The following is a 22,833-nucleotide window of genomic DNA, read 5'->3' as shown; positions in this document are numbered from 1 at the left end:
ATCTATACACTGCACCCTGCCCAGGGGGGTACCTTGAGCCTCCCATAGGGGTGACTGATGTGCACAGACAGGGAAGGGTTAGGCCCAGCCAGTGGAGACACTGGCCAGGGGGACAGGGCAGTCCACTGACTGCACACAGGCCCTGCGCTGGCAGGCCTGAGTCCTTTTTAGGGCTACTCATGTGGGTGGCGCAATCTGCGCTGCAGGCCCACTAGTAACATCTGTCATCACCAGCCCTGGCACACACAGTGCACTTTACTAGGGACTCCATGGTGATACAAATATGCCAATCAGGTATATTCAATTAATATGGCAATTTACAGAGGGAGCACTTACACTCTGACACTGATCAGCAGTGGCAGAGTGTCCAAAGCATCTAAACCAGCAAAAACGAAATCCAGCACATCATCAAAAACACATGAGTCAGAGGCAAAAAGATGGGGGAAGAACCACGCCAAAGGTGTCAGGTCTAACACGTGTCCCCTCCAGCTGAAAGTGGGGAGAACTACCCAACCTCTTGGGAATCCTCATCACTAAGGCGGAAGAATCTGGACAGACCGTCAGCATTGGCGTGTTCTGGACCAGGGCGGTGCTCCACCGTAAAGTCCATCCCCTGTAGGGAAATGGACCACCTCAACAATTTTGGATTCTCACCCCTCATCTGCATTAACCATCTGAGGGGCCTGTGGTCGGTCTGAACACGGAAGTGAGTCCCAAACAGGTAGGGCCTCAGCTTCTTCAGAGCCCAGACCACAGCGAAAGCTTCTCTTTCAATGGCACTCCATTTCTGTTCCCTGGGGATTAGCCTCCGGCTAATGAAAGCCACTGGTTGATCTCCTCCCTCCTCGTTGATCTGTGAGAGTACTGCTCCCACGCCTTGCTCTGAAGCGTCAGTTTGCACAATGAACTCACTGGAAAAGTCAGGTGCCTTACGCACCGGTGCTGTGCACATGGCAGCTTTGAGGGTGTCAAAAGCAGTTTGACAGGCCTCAGTCCAATTCACTTTTCTGGGCTGATTCCTAGATGTCAGCTCTGTCAAAGGGGCCACAATGGTGCCATAACCTTTGACAAACCGTGTGTAATACCCGGTGAGACCTAGAAAGGCTCTCACCTCAGTCTGGGTCTTGGGGGGCTCCCAAGCCAGAATGGTATCAATCTTCGCCCGTAGGGGCGCCACCTGGCCGCTCCCCACCTGGTGTCCCAAGTACACCACCGATCCCTGCCCTATCTGGCATTTACTGGCCTTGATAGTGAGGCCTGCCTTCTGCAGAGCCTTCAACACTTCAGTGAGGTGTTGCAGGTGTTCCTCCCAAGTGGAGCTGAACACAGCAATGTCATCCAGGTAGGCTGCGCTGAATTGCTCCAGCCCCGCCAGTACCTGGTTGACCAATCTCTGAAATGTGGCGGGGGCATTTTTCAACCCGAAGGGCATGACACGGAACTGGAAGTGCCCCTCTGGTGTTGAAAATGCTGACCTCTCCTTGGCCCCCTCGGTTAAGGCAATCTGCCAGTACCCTGAAGTCAAATCAAAAGTGCTCAGGTACTGGGCAGCTCCCAACCGATCCACCAGCTCATCAGCTCTGGGGATGGGGTGCGCGTCAGTCTTGGTGACCGCATTGAGCCCACGGTAGTCCACGCAGAACCGAAGTTCTGGGGTGCCACCGGGGGTAGCAGCTTTCTTAGGCACTAAGACCACTGGGCTAGCCCAGGGGCTGCTGGAGGGCTCAATAACCCCTAGCGCCAACATCTTGGAAACTTCTTCCTTGATGCTGGCTCTGACCTTGTCAGCCACCCTGTAAAACTTCTGTTTCACAGGCAGACTGTCTCCAGTGTCCACATCGTGGACGCACCACTTGGTGACACCTGGGGTCAGGGAGAACAGGGGGGCGAACTGACCCAAGACTTGGCGACAGTCCTCCTGCTGCTCTGGAGTCAGGGTGGGGGAGAGGACCACACCATCCACTGACCCATCTTGCTCCTTGACTGCCAGGAGGTCAGGGAGAGGATCACTATCCTCCTCCCCTCCAGCATCTGTAGCCATAAGCATAGTCACTTCAGTCCTCTCAAAGTGGGGTTTGAGGCGGTTCACATGTAGCACTCTCAGGGGCTGCCTGGGAGTCTTCAGGTTAACCAAATAGGTAACCTCGCTCTTGCGCTCCACCACCTCATATGGCCCAGACCACTTGTCACGGAGCGCACAAGGCTCCACTGGCGCCATCACCCACACTTTCTGACCAGGGTGGAACTCAACCAGAGAAGTGTTCTGGTCATACCACCTCTTCATTTCCTCCTGGCTAGCCTCCAGGTTCTCTTGAGCGAGCTTCCTGAAGCACTTGGTCTGGTTGCGAATGGCCAGCACATAGCTGAACACATCCTGAGGGGTTTTCCCACGGGATTTCTCCCACCCCTCCTTCACCAGAGTAAGAGGCCCTCTGACAGAGTGGCCATACAGCAACTCAAAGCGGCTGAACCCTAAGGATTTCTGAGGCACCTCCCTGTAGGCAAACAACAGGCATGGTAACAAGACGTCCCATTTCCGCCTCATGGGCTCTTCCAGGCCCATAATCATGCCCTTCAATGTGCGGTTGAATCTCTCAACCAGCCCATTTCCTTGAGGGTGGTAAGGAGTGGTGAATTTGTATGTCACCCCACACTCACTCCACAGGGACTTCATATACCTTGAAATGAAGTTTGTCCCTCTGTCTGAGACCACCTCCCTGGGAAATCCCACACGGGAAAAGATCCCCATCAGGGCACGGCCCACCACTGGGGCGGTGACTGTCCTGAGCGGGATGGCTTCCGGGTACCGAGTGGCATGGTCCACCAAGACCAGGATAAACCTGTTGCCTAGGGCTGTCTTGGGATCCAGGGGCCCCACGATGTCAATGCCCACCCGCTCAAAAGGGGTGCTCACCACGGGAAAGGGTTGGAGGGGGGCCACACGCTTCCCTCCGCTCTTGCCACTGGCCTGACAAGTCTGGCAAGATTTACAAAAGGCAGAGACGTGCGTCTTCATCTGGGGCCAGTAGAAATGGGTGACAAGCCTGTGATAGGTCTTGTCTTGCCCCAGATGTCCTGCGAGAGGCACGTCATGAGCCAGACCCAGTAGGAAGTTCCTGAAGCGCTCCGGTACTACCAGCACACGGGCTGCACCGGGCTCAGAGAACTTAGGCTCACTATAAAGTAAGTCATCCTCCCAGTAGATCAAATGCTCCTTGGACCCTAGGCCTGCTGCCTGGTCTGCAGTCTGCTGCCGCACACCAATGAGAGAAGGGCACTCCTTCTGAGCCTGGCAGAATTCCTCCCTGGAGGGACCACCCTCTTGCTGCCACTGGGACAGCTCAGGCAATTCCCCTAGTTCGGCCACCTGCTCCCCTGTAGGTTCCAGGGCATCCCCCTCTGGGTCTGCCTCCTCCTGGACCGTGGGAACAGTGGGGGCTGTTTTCCCGCGCCCTCTACCCCTTCTTCTCTTGGCAGGTCCCTGGGCCATTGTTCCAGGCTCCAGCTCTGCTAGACCGCCCTCTCTGGCTGTCATTGCACGGGTGGACACACAGATCCACGCAGGCAAACCCAACATCTCCAAGTGAGTCCTGTGCTCCACCTCTTTCCATGGGGAGCTCTCCAGGCCATTACCCAATAGACAATCTACAGGCAAGGCATCACTTACAACAATTTCCAAAATACCGGAGACTCCTCCCCATTCAAATGGAACATTTGCCAACTTGCAGTAGCGCACTGAACTGTCAGATGCCACCACAGGCCGGAGTACCTTGGGAACAATTTGCTCTTCAGACACCCACCGACACCTGACAGATGTCACGCTGGCCCCTGTGTCTCTCAGAGCCTCTATTTCCTGTCCATTGATGGTCACCTTCTGCCCGTATTTCTTAGTGTTTTGGGGCAGCAAAGTTTCCTGGGCCATCTCTTGGTCTCCTAGAGAGACAAGGGTCATCAATGCTAACCCCTTCTCCCCACTAGAAATCAAATCCCCTCCCAAAGCTACACTGGCTAACGCCGGAGCTGGAGCACCAGTGGGTGCTGATTTCTTCTTTGGACATTTGGGGGCAATGTGCCCCACCTCCCTACATGAATAGCAAGTAAGTGGGGCCCTTCTGTCCTGCGTGCCCTTAGGGGGCCAGGACTTCTTAGGCTTCGGGGGTTGAGACACCTTCTCCTGGGAACCATTTTGGGGCCCTTCAGAAAACTCCTTTTGATTACCCATGTCCCCCCCACTCTTCTGCTGGGGACCTGGTCCACCCTTGGCTGGGGTACCTACCACCCCCTTGTGGACTCTGGTGCTAGTCCAGCGGTCCGCCTCTTTAGCAAGCTCACTGGGGTCAGTTAACTTGCTATCCAAAAGATGCTGGCGCAGCTCTGGAACACATAAACTACTTAAGTGCTCCCAACTAATCAAGTGACACAACCCCACATAATCAGTAACTTTGCTGCCCTTCATCCAACCTTCCAGTGCACGCGTGTACATACTCACACACTCCACCCAAGTACTTGAATCAAGCTTCTTGAAGTTCCTAAACTTCTGGCGGTACTGTTCTGCAGTGAGCCCATACCTGAGGCACAAAGCCTCCTTCATAGCGGGGTAGGCTAAAGCACCTGCGGCTTCTAAGGATGCCAACACGTCCCTCCCAGAGGCCTCAAAATGCTTCCACAATCCTGCCCCCCAATTCTTCTCAGGCACTTCATTCATCGTTAAGGCAAGTTCATACACTCTGAACCACGCATAAATATCCTCACCCCTCTGATAATTCTGTACCAGGTCCTTTGGTATGTATACCTTACCCGCCTGTACTGGTTGTGCGCTGCCACCATTAGAACTGGACTCCACCTTTTTTAATTGAATGTCCAGCTCCTTCATGCTCAACTCATGAGCCAATTGGAGTTTCCTCTCCTCCAAAGCGAGAGCGTTTCTTCTCTCCTCCGCCTCTGCTTTTGCTTTGAGCTTAAAAAGCGCAATCTCATGGGCCCTAGCTCTCTGATTCTCCTCCAACTCCTCTGGAGAAATACCCCTACCGGAGTGGTTGCTGCCGGTCCTAGACCCTGGCTTCCTCACTGGCAATTCACGGGACACAAAAGCATTCTCCTGTGTGCCTCCCTCTCCAATAGTAGCTTCTGGTTCACCATGTTTGGCCTCCCACCAGGCCCTCAGAGCTTTCTGTAGCTCTTCCTTGTTTGCGCTGCCCCTTACTGGGCATTCAAGCTGTTTGCAGAATTTCCTCAGTTGCTCCTTGTTATAGGTGAACAACTCCTGGATTTCAAATTCCACACTTCCACTTCTCCATTCACGCTTGGCGCGTTCTGAGACATGATGCGTCCTAACCTTTCCAACTAAAAAGGTTTCACCAAAAAGAAAAAATCTTGCGCAACCTGTGCTGCTAAACTAGACTAGTGATGTACAAGAAATCACTGCCGGTCAAGTGCAATTATTAGTTCAAAATCCGCACCGCTGTCCAACAATGTTAGAACCGGGGGTCTCTAGTTGGCAGAGGTAAGTACCTTTGACCAAGTAGGGACCCTTGCTTCTAGTCAGGGTGAAGGAATAACCCTCTGAGATAACCCCTGCTCACCCTCTAGGTAGCATGGCGCGAGCAGTCTAGGCTAAACAGAGGCAATGTGGATAACATTTGCACTTAACACAACAATAATCCCCAATCCACCACAAACTGAGACCACACAGGTAAGTATATTTTTATAAAAATATATATCTTTATCTAGTTTCAGCAAGTAAATCAAGCATTTGCACGATAATCACTTTGTTAAGAATATGTTGCGCTTAATCTAAATGGTTGCCCTTAATCTTTATGATGGTACTTGTAAGTAGGACGTTCTTAAAAACAAAACAGTCTCAAGTCACTTCTAAATCGATGTCACAAAGTAATCCGATCTCTTTATCTTCATGTAGCTCCCAAAACGAGCAAACTATGCAGTGCCAGTAGGTAAAGTATCCTACCACCAGCCAACAAAGCCAGGAGCCCTAGCGCTGCCAATGCGCCTCACCGGAATGCTGGGACTCTTTTCTCCTCCACCGGCACTGCCTCAGGGCCTCAAGCGCACCTCGCCTGTCAGCGCTCACTCGCGCTCAGGCCCGGCCGGTCTCCGCAAGCTCTCCGCCCGCTCTCAGTCCTTCGGGAGCGGCGGGGGGCAGAGACGGCAGGCCGGGGGCTGGGGCACTTCCAACAATCCCTCGGCGAGGTCGCGTCTGTCTTTCCCGGTCCCGCCGGGTATCGCACGGCAATTCCGAGGTCTCCGCAGCAGCTCCCCCGATGGGCCAATCAGGTCGCGGCTCTGAGGGCGAGCCTCCACACACGCCCGGGAGTCAGCCAACGGCAGAGCAGCTCCCGGGGCAGACGAGAGGTGACACGCTTCAGGCCGCCAATCACCACTCAGCTACGGGGATGACGCGGCGCCGCACGGGCCAATCCCGTCTTGGCGTTAGTGAGGGGGCTTGGCTCCCTCGTCCAATGGGAGCGTGGTGGCTTCGTTCTTCGCCGCTTCAGCTCCCCAACGATCGGCAATCTTCGGGGGGGCATTCCTGGCCCCCGGGCAGCGGCGGTGACACAGCTCACAGTTGTTTTCAGTGCGCCTCGCACTGGGAAGGCCCACAAGACTCCGGCCTGCCCCACACACGTGTCGATGAACACGTCGATCTTGGCCACGCAGCAGGCTGGGTCAGCGCGGCGCTCTCAAGCAGATTAGAGAGCACCCCGTGCGCTAAGCAGGCCAACCACGGGGTTTCACGATCTCCTCGCCACACAGCAGCTTTAGAGGGCACAGCAGGGTCTTGTAGTCCTTGGGCAACCTTTATGTCCCTGGGTTGCAGACTGGGGGCCAGCTCTTCTCAGGCCCTTGGAGATTCAAGTTGCAGACACAGCACACAGCAAAGTCTTGGCAGTTGCAAGCAGGCAGGGTCACAGCACACAGCAAAGTCCCTTTCTCCTCCTCAGCTTCCAGTTAGACAGCAGAACAGGTCAGCCCTTAGAGCACACAGCAAGGCAATCTTCCTTTAGTTCCCCAGCAGTCCTTCTTCCAGCAGAGGTTCCTCCTTGATTGTAGAATTTCAGAATCTAATCTTCCGTAGTCAGGGGTCCTTTCCTTATACCCCTCAAAGTCTTTGAAGTCCTTTGAAGTCTTTGTGCAAGCGGCCCTGACTCCAGTCTAAACCAGTTCTGGGGGTTGCTGAAGCACTGAGGTGTTTCTGGTTTTCTTCTTCCTGTCAGCTCCAGGGTCAGAGGTGTCAGTTGGCCGGCAGGAGGGAGCTAGCATGGGGGGGCAGGCAGGCACAGCCCAGCACTATCAGGCGTTTCTTCCTCCCACCTCCCTGGCAGCAGATGTGCCCTTTCATCCCCGGGCTGGCTCCGACCCTCTCCTCCGGGGGCTCTGCAGCCCCCCTGTCACATCCAGACCAGACAGGCATTCCACAAACCCAGGCACACAGAAAGGTTTAGACAAGAGAACAGCCACTTTCTAAAAGTGCTATTCTCCAACACAGGATTTAAAAACACCCTTCACTAAAAGATGTGTCATTAAATTCTGAGTTCAGGGATATCTTTCACTTATGTCCCATCTTGTTCCTATGGGGAGATAGGCTGGCATCACATGGGGCCAGCCTCCTCCATGTTACTCTATGGAGCAAGAGAGCCTTACAGCAGTGAGCACATAAAATGGCTGCTGTTCACTACCAGAGCACGTGACCTGCACTAGTACATGCTCTACCTTATCTTTACACTGCACCCTGCCCAGGGGGGTACCTTGAGCCTCTCATAGGGGTGACTGATGGGCACAGACAGGGAAGGGTTAGGCCCAGCCAGTGGAGACACTGGCCAGGGGGACAGGGCAGTCCACTGACTGCACACAGGCCCTGCGCTGGCAGGCCTGAGTCCTTTTTAGGGCTACTCATGTGGGTGGCGCAATCTGCGCTGCAGGCCCACTAGCAGCATCTGTCATCACCAGCCCTGGCACACACAGTGCACTTTACTAGGGACTCCATGGTGATACAAATATGACAATCAGGTATATTCAATTAATATGGCAATGTACAGAGGGAGCACTTACACTCTGACACTGATCAGCAGTGGCAGAGTGTCCAAAGCATCTAAACCAGCAAAAACGAAATCCAGCACATCATCAAAAACACATGAGTCAGAGGCAAAAAGATGGGGGAAGAACCACGCCAAAGGTGTCAGGTCTAACAAGCATGTTATGGATTTATTAGAGGCAATTTGGGAAATGATTTTCCGCTCTCTAAAATAAAGGTTTGGCCTTTTGTGTTCTTTATCTTTGCATATTTTTTGTAATTCATGTTGGACCACAGTTTCAAAGGAATTAAGTACTTTATAGCTAATTGGAGCCATAAATGAACTTTTTGTTCTCAATCCTTGTAGGGTTCCTTTTTCACCATTGGGTATGGTTTCCATTACATTGTTGAAAAAATGTCTCAGTCGTAGTACTCTCACAAATTTGTAAAAAAAAAAATAGAATTTCTAGTTCGTTAGACCAGTAAGTAGGTACAAACGACATTCCTTTTTGTAGAGTCTTCATTTGAATTGTAGTTAATTTATGTTTGGAAACATTATTCACTAGACTCTCTGGCTTCCTGTTGATTTCGCAATCAGTTGGTTCCATTCTCTTGCGTTCTCCCCACAGGGTTCGACGGGGGTGTTCCGGCCTCTTGCTAAAAAAGATGACGTTGTTGAGAAGGTATCGGCGTTTGTTGCAATAGACGTTGACGGTGTATTATCTTTCTCCAATTCCACATTTCTGTTCCCAGAGGGCCCTCGGTTTTATGAATCATCTGATGATGATGTTTTTCCATCTGTAGATCTATGAGAGAAAGGACGGAGACATAAACTTCTGCCCAACTGTAAAGTTCTCCCAGTTTGTAGTCCACTGTGTCCCTTTTAAATTTGCTAATTTTTCTGTCATTAATTTCTTTAGTATTCTTTTCCAATTGTGCATTAGTATCTTCCAAAATCTTGTCCCATTCTTCTTTGGACACCTTTTGGGTGAGCTCCTGTTTGTGTTGGCTAATCTCTTTATTAAGATCTTCAAGTAATTTAAAGCACTTGTTTAATATGGCGTACCAACGCTCAGTAAATTTTGTGTTATTTTTGCACAATGTGGATTTCAGTGGTATGCGTAATCCTCTTGGGATTCGTTGGACTTTGTGATATCTGATTAAAGTACTTGCATGAAGTCATTGATTTATTTCACGTTTAGCTGTAAATAAAAGTTGTTTTATGTTAGCTTGTAGAGATCCTGGATTTGAACTGGCACATTCTGTTTTTTGAATAAGATAATACATTTGTTGAGTTTCTTTCTGAGTAAAGGCGAAAACCTCAGCTCTGTTTCCTGTTCAGTTCGCTGTTTCCTCATATATCATTTTTGAAGGTAATTGGGTGCAGCGCGTCAGTGGATCCGAATTGCTTAACTTCTAGAATGCGTGAAAGTTGACGGTTGCACTCCTGAGGTGTGTAGATGGTGAACTTCGCGTTCCAATGTTCCATAATTTCTGGGTACCTTAGAGTATCACCTCCTGATCACGAGGCGTAGTTATCTAAAGTACTAAGTTGGCGTTCTCCAGCAGGGAAAAAACAAACTCTTCCGGCACTCCTTAAAATGCGTTTCAGTTATATAAATTGTTACACAACCAATGATCGATGCTAGGTTGCAGGCTGGTTCATCAGTTTTGCAAGACAAGTGATCTAGCAACTGCAATAGCAATTAATATAAAATATTGCTGATATTTTGTAAAACATTTCACTTCTCTTGAGAAACCGAATAGCACCAGCATGGCTGATGGACTAATTGCCACGGATAAAATCAGAGAAATTTCCGCAAAAAACCCCACCTAGAATTGCTGTATATCATTACATTCGGAAAATATATGTAACCAACCCCCTTCACCCACTTTATTACAGCGAAAGCATTGATTCGGGCAAGTTTGAAACATTTTAGACAATTTCAGGGGTGTAAAATATAATAACCATCTGGATAAAAAATGAATTCTTTTATAGTTGGCACCTCCAAGTGCTTTATTCGCTAGCTCACAAGGCTGTTACCACTCTTTGGTATTAAACTTACAGCCCGTCTCTGAATACATTTTTTGGAGCTCTTTCGTCAGAATCTCTTCCGAATTGGATTTTTGATGAAGTAGCTGATACTAACGGCCAACCCCTACCATTATATTTACCATCTGCTTAACAATTTGCCATACAGTCTCACCCAGCATTGAATAATTAGTTTTGAGGAAGTTAACTATTTGTACAATGCTCAGAGCGAGAGCTCTGTTCTGCAAACAAACCATTTCCCAGTTAATTAATGTATCATAACTATAAAAAATCCCCAAGCTGGAAATAACCCAGTTCTTGCCATACCTGAAAAAGCCCTCTGGAGAGTTTGAGCCCTTCTACTACCTCATCCTGTATAGGGGTATATGCATGAAATACAGGGATATCTTGTGATTTAAAAAATAGCTGCATTCTTTCAGCCAGTGTAAGAATAACCTTGTATCTTGTTTTTTTGGGGAGTTTCGGCAAACGTAAAAACACGGGAAGTCCGATGGCACTTTTCTTTAACATATGTATTAAAAGAAAATTATCAAAAACAGAATTTTCCTTACCCAATTGGGAAAATAAATTAAGTAAAGAAGCCTGACAATAGTTTGAAAAATGTAAATGTGGAAGTGCCAATCCTCCTGAAGTTATATCCAGTTGCAATGTAGATATCTTAACCCTAGGATGTTTATTATTCCAGAAAAACCTTCTTATTATTTGATCCAGCTTCTTAAAATAATGATTCGGAATTTTCATGGGAAGATTAATATATAGGAACAGAAACAATGGAAGCACTGTCATTTTAACCATTGAGATCCTCCCTAATAAGTATAATTGAACCAGAGACCAGTTATCCAATAGCTTTTTCAAATTCGTAAGCATCCTAGTATAATTTAAAAAAAATAATTGCCCAAAATCATTAGTGACATATATCCCCAGATATCTTAATTGGATGCAGTGGTTTTAGATGAATGGCAGGTGAAAAACCAAAGGAGTCGTATTAAATGTTAAAATTTCGTTTTAGCCTGGTTAACTTTGTATCCACTGACTTGCGTAAAGTTTTGAATTTCATCCAGCACATTCTGTACATTAGCTGACCCTCTTTAAGATATAAAATAATATCATCTGCATAAAGTTTAATTTTTGCCATCCTGTCAATGGGAGGCTAGATCCTTAAGTTTTTCAGGATCTTCTCAGCTAGGAGTTCAATAAACAGAGAAAATAAGAGAAGGGATAACGGACACCCCTGGTGAGTGCCGCGATTAATAATAACCTTACCGGTATCTAAACCATTAATCATAATTTTGGCTTCTGCACCTCTATACACTTTTGTTAGCATCTGTACAAATTGCAGCGGAAAACCAAACTTCCGTAAAATCAAAAGCCTTTTAGGCATCCATCATCATAATCACCGCATTAGTCTTATTAATAGAAAAATAATCAATGGCTTGCATTAAAAAATACGTGTTCAACGCCATCAAACGTCCTAGAATAAAACCATTTTGATCTCTATGCACTATGGGTGGGCGGGAGTCGCGTAGAGGCACGGAGATTGACCCAATCTCCGTGCCTCTCCGCATACTTCCGTTACACGACGCCCGCCCGCCGCCCGCCTACCGCCCACCTCCCGCCTGCAGTATTAAATTACATTACAAAGCCTAAAATAACATTTTTTTTAAAAACTTACCTTAACGCCGGCACATCCTTGTCCATCGCGCCTTCTTATGGAAACTGCGCATGCGCATTCCTTGCCAGGAATGCGCATGCGCAGGCTCCTGCACATGCGCAGTTCCCAGAAGAAGGCGCGATGGACAAGGATGCGCCGGCGATAAGGTAAGTTTTCTTTTAAATGTTATTTTAGGCTTTGTAATGTAATTTAATACTGCGGGCGGGAGGCGGGCGGCCAACTTCCGTTACGCCCCCGAGTATACGGAGATTTGCCTCGTTTCTCCTCCTACATTACGGAAGGTGCAAATCGCCGCACATTCCGTGGGCGGAACGGAGATGTCCGCCCACCCCTACTATGCACCACCTGTTGTGCACAGGGAGCTATCCTTTTTGCCCAGATTTTCATGAGCAATTTATAATCTGTGTTTAGCAAAATAATAGGACGATAAAAATTTGGATCCAAAGGATCTTTATCTTTTAAAAAAAAGACTATTACCACAGATTCCTTAAAACTTTGGGGAATATCAATACCATAGCTCGAATTCGAAACCGGTACTGAATGCGAGATCGGCATATAATATATACACCTCAGGTGTTCATTTTGAAAGTGCATAGTTAATTTTTATTTTTATTATTCACTATGTAGCTTTATTTACTTATACACGACCGACACGGTTGTCAGTCTGCTTTTACTGTTCAGCCCATGTGGGGCGGAGTCGCGTTTAGAATAACTTCCGGCGTATTGCCATTATGGAACTCACATTTTCCACGAAGCATTGACGATACTGAACTCACGCCTAAAAGGTACGCGGTAACAACGCATTCATAATTGCACGTTCTAAGTATTTTAAACGCCAGAACGCAACGAAACACGAGCCACGCTGCAGCCGTTTTAAATAGCATGTACACTTTTAAGGTATGCGGTAAGGTTTTACTATTATGTTTTTCACCAGCACCATTACAAATAGGGCACGAGCATTGTGCTCATAGCAACGTTACTGTCACCATCACCCGAGCGGAGTATAGTATCCACAATCGAGTTTCACCGAGAATCGCGCATCTTTAAAAAATGTATTAGCAGCTTATAGTAGGTACATGTACACCCAAGTGCGGTATGTTGCTTAATATTCTATACCTTGCCGTTACGATATGGGCACGATTGTTACGCTCACAACAAAAAATGCTTTAACACCATTTCTGGTTTTAGTCTCCGTTTACACCCTTCACTCAACATATTTGATTATTTATCATACGGCATAGACACCTTGAATTCATGGCGGCACACCTGTGTTAACATCAGTTAGTTAGTTCTGTTACTCTCCATTTATGTGGCACCCGGGCCTTGAATGTGATTATAAATTACCATTCCTTTATTTTAGGAATAGCCCCCTGAAGAAGGGCGAATGCACTAGGGAACCCTGTTAACATTGTGAATATCCTATACCATGTGAAATGAACATTCCAAATAATCATTTAAGTGAATGAATTCATTTGAAAGAAGATTAAATAAACTACAGTGTTTTGTAATGATTTATATAGCTGAAACTCATTTTAAGGAGTGCCAGAAGAGTTAGTTTTTTCCCTGCTGGAGAACGGCATCCTAGTACTATAGATAACTACGCCTCGTGATCAGGAGGTGATACTCTAAGGCACCCAGAAATTATTGAACATTTGAACGCAAAGTTCACCATCTACACACCTCAGGAGTGCAACAGTCAACTTTCACACATTGTACAGGAAAAGCAGTGCCAGAATCCAGCATCACTGTGAACTGGGCCATAAGGCTGCATGCAGGACCAGGGAAGAGAGAATGAGGAGTCAAACACTCACTGACTGATTTTGCAGCACAAAGTTTCCTGCTGGACCCCTTGGATACTCAGAAGAACTTGGCTCAGAACTCACATTAGTGAAATAATAATTGAAACTCAAAGATGATCTTACCCTCCAGCTTGCAGAATGGTTTTATCAATAATAAACGCACATACATAAAACAACTGTGTGGTTGCTTTACACGTGATGTGTGTGGTTGTGAAATACAATCTCCAAATCCATATTACACACACACACACACATATATATATATATATATATATATATATATATATATATTTCAACAAACGCCTGAAAGCTTGAGAATGCACTCGACAGACAATGAACACCTTCCGATATTAATTCAAATTTGGAAGCCAGCATCTGTATCCCAGGTTAAATGTCTTTATTTGCCAACGCGTTTCGAGGCTCTAGCCTCTTCTTTACAGGCAGCTGTGCTCTACGGCACAAAGATTCCAATTAGCTGCATGCTTTGTTTATATATACGCCCTCAGTGGGCTACGCTTAGTGCAATTAATTTGTAAAGCATGCTGGGACATGTGTTCCACATCGGATCAGTTGTTACTCTCAGTAAACCGGCTGGTTTAATGTACTGAGAGTGCGCCCCCAGAAGCTCTTGGGCGTTTAGTGGTCAATCTGTGTACACGGCAACCCTGCCGTGGGGGGCTGCAACATCCTTACAATGGAAGGAGGCTGTGGGGCGGAACTGTGTTCAGATCCCCGTAGCGGTACAGTAAATTAAGGAAAAATTAACTTGTGCACTGCTTTGGGGCCCACTGAGGGGGAAATGTATGTTTTTAAGAAGGATGAAATGCCCGCAAGATCTGCTAAAGATGTAATATTGTTCATTTACAGACTACGGGTCCCAGAGTGCAACAAGAAAGGGAATTACATTGCACTGAGCGAGAGGCCCACTGAGGGCGGGACAATCAATTAATCTTGCAGCACTTAAGGCTAAACTGGAACTGCTTGCGAGATAGCCATTTGTCATGAGACCTTTGAAAAAGAGACAGCAGTCTTGAAACGTGTTAGGTCTGAATATAAATTACAGGAGAGCAGTTGTGCAAGTTTACTCCCTTGGAACAGAAAAACCGGCTGGTTTAATTTACTGTGAGTGCGCCCCCAGAAGCGTTTGGTGGTATGTATATATGTCTATGTGTGTATAAATATATATATATATATATATATATATATATAGCAACAATCTTCAAGACCTCCTCCTAGGCGAAATGAAGAGACGGACCCCACGGCTTCAGGCAAGGCAATGTTTTTATTCTTGCAACCTTTCAAGGATGACGCGTTTCAAGCATCAAAGTGCTCTTGATCACACAACGAGCACCGCGTCAGCTCAGCTTTTTAAACTTTTCAAATGCCACCTTCTTTCGTGAGTCACAGGACCACTTTCATAGAAATTGAAAAAATACTTATCACGACATTCTCTGGAGCATTTAAGTTGATGATAATGTCTGCAACAATTTGCAAGTAAACACTGTATTACAGTAAAAATCTGTAAAATACAAATTAATTTTTCACCGTATGAATGCTGGAGCTCATGAAGAGATATTATTACGAAATTTCATATAGAAATGGTGGGTGTTATAAATATTCATCATTATAAATACCTATGTACAATATATACATTTCAAAAATACATCCTTAGTAACTTTTCATTATATCTGCTTCAATACGTTACACATGGCTTCGCTGTAGCTATGTATCTATTATTGGAACCTATACTTGTATCTGTATGTGATATTAATATATGTACTTTATACAATATTAACAATTATCAATCAGAGATAGTTCCAAATGCTACCCCTGCCTAGATTTTTTATAAAAAACACCCTCCATTATGTAAAGATTTAAATTGTGTTGTCTTATACTCCAATTCTGTATTAATTTAAATGGCAATATCAACTTTAGCTATATCGTGCTCCACAGATAATGTGTCGTTTTCTTCTCATTACTCCATGATTTAGTGTGGTACATGCTTATATTATAAATGTGACAAACTATGATACCCTCTAACTAATACCTACAAGGTCTGCTAATACACTTAATTACATCAAGATACTCAGACCTTTTCTTGTCACTCCTCACAAAAACAAAAATAAAGAAAGGAAAAAGTGTGTATGTACATTGACTTACAAGTGTTATATATATTATAAAAAAGTTTATAAAAATATGTACATTGTCTGGGTTATGTAGGGAATTTTATTGCCAGATGGATATCAATAATTGTTTGATTATCCTATAGTTAATCAACAGGTTTGTTCATCAGGTCATAACCTAGGTCATTAAATAATCAATTTCTGGACTCAAAGCATTAATTGAAGTTTACATAGCACTTCAGCTCTTTAGTTTATAGAAAATTGTGAAAATCCTCTGTCGTATTTAACCCATTAGGGTATTTGCTGTCCAGTTCAACTATGTATCTTGTCTCTTTTTTCCTTAGGAGCTTCTCCCGGTCCCCTCCTCTTCTGAGGGGGCCACTGCATTGATTAAAAAATATGTGACGCAAGCTAAGTTGTTATCATGTGTAGACTTAAAATATCGTGCAACCGGATAAGCATTATCGTTATTCACGATTGCCCTGAGATGCTGCAAAATCCTGACGTGCACCTGCAGCTTGGTGCTGCTCACATAGCGTAAGCCGCAGGTGCACACCAGGACATACACAGCATACTCAGTCCGACAGTTGTAACTGCCTATAATAGCAGTCTGGACATTTGAAAACGGGGTATCAAAATGGGTGGTGTTCATCCCGAATTTACATGCCCGACAGGTTGAGCATTTATAGAATCCATCTTTTATTTTTAACCAGGTACTGCCACTACCCAATTCAGGATTTGCTTTTACTAGCCTCTTGCGCATGCTGCTAGCTCTTCTGTAAGTAATGTGTAGCATCCTGCTACAATAATCACAGACACAATTACTTATTCTTACTGGAGCTTTATTATCATGCTTCCAGCCTGTCTCCTGTCCCTACTCTAACTGCCCTCATCCTGTCCTGACTCCTCCTCTTCCCCTCAGCCCACCTAGCTCCTCCCATCCCAGCTACTAGACTGTCAACTATATTACATCTCCCCCCTTCTTAACAAAATGAGCTTAATGTCTTCAATGTTCGCAATTCTTCAATCCACCACACGGGTCGGCGGACGGCCTGTTTTTCAAGCTTCAGTAGTGTTGAATCAGTGGTGGGCTTGGCTTTGGTCAATCTTCCTGTTGTCTTGATCAAGGCATTCTTGACCACGTTGCGTGTAAACTGTTGACTCTCGCGGTCCGCAGTCCTCATGTTTCCTTCCGGTGGTGTAACTACGATTGGTTCAGATGCTCGATCTCTTTCACGAGTGGATAATGTTCCGGTCCTCTTCCGAGCACCCGCATCTACTTTTGCTTCCTTTTGTCTTGTCCGGCCGAGGGCAACACTGCCCTCAAATTCAGAGTCATGTATACCAGACAGTACGGTGTTACCTGATGAGACTGTCTTGGTTTGTTTCGATAACTCATTCACGGCCTCGGGTTGTCTGGCGAGATCGTGAGCTATCGATGCATGGGCATGTTTCTCTCTCATCTGATGATCCCTCTCTCCTGACGCATCCGGCTTTCCTTGCGGAGTGACTGGCTGGTCCTTTCCCATCCGGTTACTAAGGTCCACTGTCTCTGTCTTCCTTTTGTAGGTCCTGTGAGTCAACCTTGCGGACCCCTTCAGGGGTGACGGTGTCTGATCGGTGTCTGAATATACTTGTGCCTGACATGACAGGTTGTCCGGTGGGGTGACTGAGTATTCAGAGACCTTAGTGTGTGACATGTTGCTCTTGACGGGAAGGATGTCCTTTGGTTCCATGGTGCGTTCGGGTGGCTGACGCCATGTCTGTTGTCGGGACCATGACTTGGTCGACTCACGGGATTGTACAGACATGTTCTCTGGGTCAGAGAAGTCTTTTGTCGACTTCCAGGATCGGGCAGATGCGCTCTCTGAATCAGAGGAGGTCCGGGCCATACCCCTTTTAAAGGATCGGACAGACGCGCTCTCTGAACCAGAGGAGTTCCTGGCCATAGACGTGCTTTCTGGGTCAGAGAAGTCTTTTGTCAACTTCCAGGATTGGATGGATGTGCGCTCCGCATCAGAGAGATCCTTCTTCCCATTCCTTCTCAAACATTTCTTTGAAACTGTCTCGGGTAATGGATTTTTGAATTCCGTAGTCCGTGACAAATTGCTCTTTCCCTTTGAATTGTCTTTGAGAGGCTTCTCCGTGTGCCTTTGTTGGAGCATCTTCAATGCTGTCTCATTTGGGGTTTTGTTTGATGACCCCGTGCTTGTTCCTTGTGCTTGATCCCAAGCTTTTGCCTCTTTGTCCTTCTCGCCTGAAGTTAACGATTTCCCCTCCGTTTCTTCATTGTCGCGGGAGCCAAAGATGCATGGATCTTTTCTGGTTCGTTGTTGTGGAGGATCAGTCCGTCTTGTGCGACCTGTTTCTCCTTCACGCTTGTTTGATGCTCTAACACCTCTGGTCTGGGGGTGATGCGGTCTCCTGCCAGATGTTTCCTTGGACTCGTCTTCACTGCTTGACGACTGATGTTCCTGCGCCGACTTCAGGTGTTGACCAGTGCGACCCCTTCTTCTAGGGTTTGTCTTTCTCTCCCACTTGTTGTGCAGGATGCCCTCGTGTCCAGGAGTGCGATCTGTCCCATTTGACTCTCTTTCCTCATCAGAGTACTGTGTGTCATACTTTGAATGACTCCTTGAGGAACTCTTGAGGGGTGAATAACTCTTTGGAATTGTCTTTTGGATGGTTGACTCTGAGTCATCTGACTCTGAGTAATCCTTGGTTGACTTTAAGTAGTCAGACGCTGAGGAGTCTGACTCTGAGTAATCGTTGTCGCTTTCTTTGTCGCTGTATCTTTCCCGTTGTCTTTTTGAATGACTCCTTGAGGAACTCCTGGGGGTTGAATAACTCTTTGGAATTGTCTTTTGGATGGTTGACTTTGAGTCATCTGATTCTGAGTAGTCCTTGTCACTTTCTTTGTCACTGTATCTTTCCCGTTGTCTTTTTGCTGGTCTGCCTTTCCTCTCTCTCCTTTCAGTTTTGTTTGTTTTCTGAGTGCTATCTTTCCAGGTATCTTGATGGTTTGCTCTCAGGTGCACGTCCTTGAATCTGTCTCTTGCTTTTATTTGCATTCCAATTTCGGCCTTCTTGATGATTTCCTTTAACGACCAATGCCCTTGCAGGATCTTGCACTTGGTGTCAGGGTTTGTGCAACCTTCAACGATCCGAAGTCGGACCGCATCCTCATTTGTAAAAGTGTTGAAGTGGCAGCCTCGTACCAGATTTTGTAACCCAGTGATGAAGTTTGGCAACGGTTCGCCTGGTTCCTGCCGTGCTGTATTGAAAACTATGCGATTCTGATCCACATCTGTCTGTGCGTTGAGATGGGCACAGAGCTCCCTTTGGAGTCTTTTGTAGATATCTGTATCCTCTTTGGAAAATGTCCTGATTGGGCAGCGGCCCTCAGGACCCACCAGATGGAGGAGTAGTATCAGACATTTTCTCTCTCTTTGCTCACCATTGGCTTTTAAGAAATCTTCCAAAGCTTCGAGCCACCAGTGTCGTTTGAGATCCGAGATCCACTCATCAGTCTGCACCGCTGGGGGCGGTACTTCAGTGTCTGGAGTGACCCGCGGTGCTACGTCTCTTCCCGCCATGAGAGAGGGAGATTCTGGTCAAGGTCTTTGGTCTGGTCGTTTGCTTAGAAATTGATAGTCTTTGTAACCATCCCAGTATGCGCTGTATGTGCTGGTGAGCGAACTTGGATGGTTCTACTTTCTCCGGGGTCCTCTGTAGGACTGCCCTCCTCTGGGTCTTCTGCAGTTCTGCCCAGCAGCTCTTCTCTCTTCGGCGCTCTTTGGTTTGTGCTCAGTGTCGTCTTTATCGGTCTCTTGCATTTGCTTATGCTTGTTCCATTGTGCTGTTGTCTTTGCTTGGTCCTTGTGTTTGCTTGTGCCTCTTTTATTTTAGAGACACGTGCTACTTCATTGCATTCGCCACTGCGCATTCGCTTGCGTTTCTCAATGTTCGCGTTTCCACCCGTGCTGACATTTGTTTTGTCAATGCATGTTTGGTAAATCACTCTTGTGGTTGCTCGTGCTTGTTAGTTGATTCACTCTCGTGTTTGCATGTGCTTCTTCTGTCTTGGTTGCTAAGACTTGTTCATTGTTGTTCACGCGCCGTTATCCACGCTTATTTACTTGCCTTACCAATGCCTATTTCTTGGCATTTACCAGTGCATGTTTATTTGCATATACCAATGTTTGTTTATTTGCATGCACCAATACTTGTTTGTTCCCTTTCGCCACTGCTTGTTGGTTCCTACTCGCCACGGCTTGTCTGTTGGCTCTTGACAGTACTTGTGTGGTCTTCGCCAGTGCTTGTTTGGCCTTCGCCAGTGCTTGTTTGGCCTTCGCCAATGCTTGTTTGGTCTTCGCCAATGCTTGTTTGGTCTTCGCCAGTGCTTGTTTGGTCTTCGCCAGTGCTTGTTTGGTCTTCGCCAGTCCTTGTTTGGTCTTCACCAATGCTTGTTTGGTCTTCGCCAGTGCTTGTTTGGTCTTCGCCAATGCTCGTTTGGTCTTCGCCAATGCTCGTTTGGTCTTCGCCAATGCTTGTTTGATCTTCGCCAATGCTTGTTTGGTCTTCGCCAATGCTTGTTTGTTCTTTGCCACTGCTTGTTTGATCTTCGCCAATGCTTGTTTGGTCTTCGCCAATGCTTGTTTGTTCTTCGCCAATGCTTGTTTGTTCTTCGCCAATGCTTGTTTCTGTTCTGTTCGCCAATGCTTGTTGTGAAACTCAGCTCGCCTGACCTCAAAATGGCCGCCTACAGTTTGCACAGGGAGGATGTCCCAAAAGTTGCCTGACTCAAAGATGGCCGCCATGATCATCCACAGGCACTACTTTCTCTCTCTTCATTCGACCCCTTTTCTTCACACAGGACTTACCGGCAGTCGTTTTCAGGGTCAGCACACTCCGGATTTGGCTCCCTCTGGTCAAGGCCACAGTCAGGTGAGGATGGGGTGGGCTCCCGCCTTACTTTGCAGGGTCCTTCGGCGGGGCATGCCAAAACCCACGCATCCAGCGTGAGGTTTTCCGACGTCTGGATTCACTCGGACTCCAATTTTGCCACGCTCAGCAGCGCTTGGCAGTGGACCTTCACGGGGGCAGTCCACACAGGATTCACTCCTTACCGGCCACAGCAGTCATCAGGTGAGATTGGGGTGGACTCCCAGCTCACTTTTGCAGTTCCCGCTCTCTCGCGCCGACGACCTGCCAAACCTCACGCATTAGGCGTGAGGTTTTCCCGATCTCCGACAGCGCCCGGGCTCAAATTGCAGCGCTCTTAGCAGCGCTTGCTGGCGGCACGTCGTGGACGCCGTCCACGGCTCTGGGGCACTTCTTCTTCCTTCCTGGGCACAGTACAGGGTCGGAGTGGGCTCCCGACTCCTGTTTCTTTCTGGCTGCTGGGTTACACACACTCGGCGGGGCTCGCACTTTCTGCGCCACAGGGTTTCTTCGACCGAGCGTTTCAGCGCTCCCAGGTCGGGATTTCCTCGGGATTCCCTGGCTTCTTTGGGTCGCGGTCACTTGTTCTGGGCCACAATCATCAGGCCTCAGCTTTACTCGGCAGCGGAGCTCTTCCCTCGACGCTGCATGGGACAGGGTGTCTGTATGTGGTCTCGTGGGCTGCAGTCAGTGTCATCCCACCCTCGTCGCCAGTTGTAGCATCCTGCTACAATAATCACAGACACAATTACTTATTCTTACTGGAGCTTTATTATCATGCTTCCAGCCTGTCTCCTGTCCCTACTCTAACTGCCCTCATCCTGTCCTGACTCCTCCTCTTCCCCTCAGCCCACCTAGCTCCTCCCATCCCAGCTACTAGACTGTCAACTATATTACATAATGGTGGGGGTATCAGAATTCCATCAGTCATTAAAATGGGCCAGTTCTTTTTTATGATAGATTTGATCTTCCTCTCCTGCTTACTGAAAGACATTATTAAGCGCGGAGCTTCACTGCCATCAACTTCTGGAATATTTGTTGGTGCCAATAAGGCCTCCCTACCTTTTTCATGGGTTTTGGACAAAGCTTTTTCTAGTATTAAATCACTATATCCTCTTGTTCTTAAGCGCCCCATCCTTTGTCAAATCAAATATTTGAGGACTAATGAGGCTGCAGCCAACCCTTTTGGAAGACTTAATTAAGAACAGAACAATTAGGACAATATGGTAGATTATTCATGAAATCTGCTTCTGTACTACTTCTGTATTAATAGTGATGTACATTGTTTATTATATGGGACATTTTGTTTTGGTGTTGATTCAGAGGGGTTGTATCTTGTATTTAAACCCTGTACTCTTTTTAGGTTGAGCATTCGAGACCTCTTGTAAATACTTTAGTATACACTTTAGTCTATATACTTTAGTATATACTTATATGTGTATGTACTTTGTGGGCTCTGGAGATCAGCCCTAGGTTTTGTCTGCTTCCGTTTAAGGACTTTTTTTCTGTTCAACTGCCTCTATTTAACTGTCTTGATAGAAAAAGACCAGCAGAGGTCAGTAAAATACCAGAACTGCTTTCTGCTGAGGGACTTTCTTTTTTATTTTTCTGGCGACTGCCTCTATTTAACTTTCTTGATACAAAACGACCAGCAGAGGTCAGTAAAATACCAGAATCACTTTAGCATTTTCTAGATTCCTGTCAATAGACATTGTCCTCTACGAGTACCCGTAGACAATAATATTTTTTTAGAATCTTGTATTTTCAGTGATATGACCACCGAAAGCCCTGCTTTTATATTAAAAACAGAGCTCTGGAATATATCATTTCCTGCTGAAAGGCAATATTTCTCTCCACATGCTCTCATACCTGGTGTGTCACGCAGTTTGGTGCAAACTTTCCCTCCATGTTAAAGATCAGTAGATGTTTCAGCAACCAGACTAATGTGCTGCATAGCTAGATACATATAAGGTCCCAAAGGTGAGACCGATTGCAACGCAAATGCTTGTTTTACTTTACTGCTGAACAACTTACTTCTCAAATATATCCTAGACTTCATCATGTCTATTGCATGTGATAGGACCCGGTTGTGTCTTTCTCAGTGGAGCAATGCTGCCATGCGGGTCTACTGTTGTGTTCCAGTTGTATCTGGAGGGTCTTAATCTCTCTGGGATGCGTAAGTAATAAAACCCACTCCAGGCAGGATGCACTTT

General features: G+C 46.8%; 1 protein-coding gene across 5 annotated transcripts in view; it reads right to left on the bottom strand.

Moving 5' to 3' along the window:
* Positions 1-22,833, bottom strand: part of LOC144823540 (uncharacterized) — a 606,829-nt gene that overhangs the window by 308,271 nt on the left and 275,725 nt on the right. The gene's annotated exons all lie outside the window — the stretch shown is intronic.

This window comes from Lissotriton helveticus, chromosome 3_1 (genome assembly GCF_964261635.1).
Source record: "Lissotriton helveticus chromosome 3_1, aLisHel1.1, whole genome shotgun sequence".
Lineage (NCBI taxonomy): Eukaryota > Metazoa > Chordata > Amphibia > Caudata > Salamandridae > Lissotriton > Lissotriton helveticus.
This window is presented reverse-complemented; position numbering and strand designations above follow the sequence as displayed.